General features: G+C 40.1%; 2 non-coding genes across 2 annotated transcripts; one reads left to right on the top strand and one right to left on the bottom strand.

Moving 5' to 3' along the window:
* Nucleotides 1–284: 284 nt before the first annotated feature.
* Trnad-guc (transfer RNA aspartic acid (anticodon GUC)) lies at nucleotides 285–356 on the bottom strand. The gene has a single exon. It is a non-coding gene; the product is annotated as a tRNA-Asp (tRNA).
* Nucleotides 357–981: 625 nt separating this feature from the next.
* Nucleotides 982–1,053, top strand: Trnad-guc (transfer RNA aspartic acid (anticodon GUC)). Its single transcript has one exon. It is a non-coding gene; the product is annotated as a tRNA-Asp (tRNA).
* The last annotated feature ends 2,522 nt before the right edge of the window (nucleotides 1,054–3,575 follow it).

Raw genomic sequence — 3,575 nt, 5'->3', positions numbered from 1 at the left:
TGGATTCAAATACCAGTTATTTGAACCAGGCCAGCAATTACCCAAGAAGCGATAAATACATGCTTTCAATATTCATCACTTCCTCAGCTTGTAATGTGGGTGACCGGGTTTCGATACTTTGCTGGGGAGGTTTGTTTTTAGTTTGTTTTTTATTTTTTTCATTCTTTTATTGGCATTAATGCCTATTCAATTGATAGCTTCCTGTGTGACTACGTGAAGGCGTGGTCCGAATATCCAATATAGTAGTATCAGATGTAGAACCAGCAAAAATTTAAAATACAAGCCTCCCCGGCGGGGAATCGAACCCCGGTCTCCCGCGTGACAGGCGGGGATACTTACCACTATACTACCGAGGACGGGCTGAAATAGCAGCGTAAATTAAGAAACTAATTTTATGAACGGAAGATCCCGAGGAGTGTCACTATAATTCTGTTTGAAGAAAGAATATTAAGAAAAATGAGTAACAAATTCATTAAATCAAATACTTTTATTTCTTCTACAACATAGAGATCTACCGAATAAATCTTGCTGTTTTCCTCTCACAAGTTCATTTTTTCTTTAATCCTGTTGCGATAACATTTTCATTTCAGTATAATGTCTAGACACATATACATATATAGATATAGAAACACAAAAGTGTGTGTGTTTATAAATTGTTTTCCTGGAGATCAGGGTAGGTCTGCCTTCATGGAGCAGAGGTAATATCAGATGTGTTTCATCATTGACCATCCAGCCTTTTCTTCAGATAGTTCGTATGGCTTGAAGTACATTATCAAGCGTATCTTTCTCTTTTATAAGAGGGTATGGGGATGAGATCTGTTTACTATTTATAAGGAGGAACATTGCTGTGTTTATATATGAATGTATGTATGTGTGTACCCGCACACACATTTATATATATACACATACATATATAAATATATATGTAAACACACACATATATATATATATACATACACACGTAAGGGCTTGTATGTGTTATCCTCGGTAGTATAGTGGTAAGTATCCCCGCCTGTCACGCGGGAGACCGGGGTTCGATTCCCCGCCGGGGAGGCCTTATATTTTTTTTATATACACTCGCTGAACTTCGTAATGCCACCTTTTGGTTTCATGTTCAGTCCTCTTGTGCGGCACCATCTGTTGATATCTTCTGTTTTAATTTTTGCTGGTTCTACATCTGATACTACTATATTGGATATTCGGACCACGCCTTCACGTAGTCACACAGGAAGCTATCAGTATATTGTGAATGAAGTAGAAAGAAACTGAGTGCGTGTGTGTCGCCCACCGCTTAACAACAGGTGTTGGCTTGTTTACGTAATCCGTAATTTTGGTTTCCAATTTTGGCACAAGGCCAGCAATTTCGTGGGAGAGGTAGTTGATTACATCGATTCCAGTGTTCAACTAGTACTAATTTTATGGACCCCAAAAGGATAAAACGCAAAGACATTAGCAGAGTTTGAACTCAGAACATATAAGGACGAAATGCCCGGCATGCTAACCATTCTGCCAACTCGCCACCTTCGTATTCGGTAACATTAGCAGATCAACAAAAATGACTTCACTGGCATAAGTAGTACCAGTGACGATTCGAACGATTAAAAAGAGAGAATCCTTCAAGGACGTGTCTCAGCACAGCCTTGGTCAAATGTCTGAAAGAAGAAAAAGGACAAAAAGCAACTACATATGCGAACACACTACCGAAATACCCAGCGTTCAGGGAACTGATGTTAATGTTGCAAAGTAATTTATTTAAATTATAGTAAAATTTGTAGATAATAAATAGACAGAGTATCAACTAAGTAACCCACACAATTTTTTTTCTTTTCCTGATTTTTGAGAATTCTTTGGAATTCTTTTCTGGACATTGAAGATTGCGGTTCTGGGGGAAAAAGTCATTAAAACATAAATTTATTAATTCAAAATGTTGAATTGCCAATTCTTCATTCGTCCTTGTAGCAGAGCTACATATTACATAGTAATATGTGAGTTGACCTGCATAGCAGACAAATATATCGATGAGGCGTCTAGCCTTACTTTGACACACTAGCCTTGCTTTGATACAGTAGCCTCATTCTCAAACACAAGCCTCGTTCTGAGCTGCACAGTAGAAACTCTCAGTTTCTGCCAGGCTTTAGTCAAAGATACATGTCTTCTCTGCAGCTCCATGCACAATGTCCCACAGTGACTCACATGTCTATTCACCTCAACACAAGATATATGGTTTGTAAATGAAATTATTTTGTCACACACACATTCTAAAATAACTGTTCTCATTACACACATACATACATACTGTAACACAAATACTACATGTTACTTCTTTCAGTACAAAAGCAAAAATCAAAACTTTCTTTGAATGTAAACACACGTTTTTGTATCATACTACATGCTTCCACCTCAAAAGGTTGGATGAGATCTCACGACAGCCATTGCCATCTCCGGGACTGGAGTGAGATCTCACCTGCATCCATTTGCCATGCGTGAGATCACAACGAGGCTCGCAAAGGCAAACTGGATAAAACAGCCCAGCAACCAGATTCGATCTCTCTTTTCCGCTGCGACTGCTTGCAGAGCACACTTTACTGGCTGGGCCTCTAGGCTAATATACTTGTCGTATCTCCTGAGGCAATGGGCCCACATAACGGACAACGATTTCACACCGCTTGAGATGACTGCAGAGAGCAACACACTACACCCTTGTATATATTATAAATAAAACTAATGGAGAACCTGCATTTTGCCTAATACATCTTTACTCGAATACTGGAATCTTAAGCAACATGAAGAATAAGAAATTAATGGGAGAAGGCGATAGTCAACCGATATCGAGAACCTTGCCTCCCATTATAAGGTGAACACAGAATAAACAATATATTTATACACAAAAATGTCTTATGGTGATTCATACTATTTTTCCATTTAATGACACTCACTTGAACGACCAACAACAGCCACTATAAAATAGTGACCTCGATATAAAAAAATATATATATACATGAAAGTGTAGCTGCTAGAATAAGAATAACCTGGGCAAAGTTCAGAGAGCTCTGCTGGTGACAATGGGTCTCTCTCTCAGAGTAAAAGGCAGACTGTATGACGCATGTGTACAAACAACCATGCTTCATGGCAGTGAAACATGGGCCGTGACTGTTGAAGACATCCGATGGATGTGCAACGTCAGTGTGCATACTAGACAGAGCGTAAGTACCTTGAGAAAAAAGTTGAACCTCAGAAGCATCAGTTGTGGTGTGCAAGAGAGACGATTGTGTTGGTATGGTCATGTGGCGAGAATGGATGACGATAGCTGCATGAAAAAGTGCCACTCCCTAGCAGTTGAGGGAACCTATGGAAGAGGTAGGCCCAGGAAGACCTGGGATGAGATGGTGAGGCACGACCTTCGAACATTGGGCCTCACTGAGGCGATGACTTCTGACCAAGACCTTTGGAAATACGCTGTGCGTGAGAAGACCCGGCAAGCCAAGTGAGACCTAAATCCAAGGCCTCTGCCAGGGGTGTAGCCAGCCCACTTATGTGTACCTTCCTTCATTGGACACAAAACTCCACTTGCGAAG

Source organism: Octopus bimaculoides, chromosome 10 (assembly GCF_001194135.2).
Source record: "Octopus bimaculoides isolate UCB-OBI-ISO-001 chromosome 10, ASM119413v2, whole genome shotgun sequence".
In the NCBI taxonomy this organism is placed as follows: Eukaryota; Metazoa; Mollusca; class Cephalopoda; order Octopoda; family Octopodidae; genus Octopus; species Octopus bimaculoides.
Note: the sequence above shows the minus strand (reverse complement) of the source record. Positions and strands in the feature narration are given on the sequence as shown.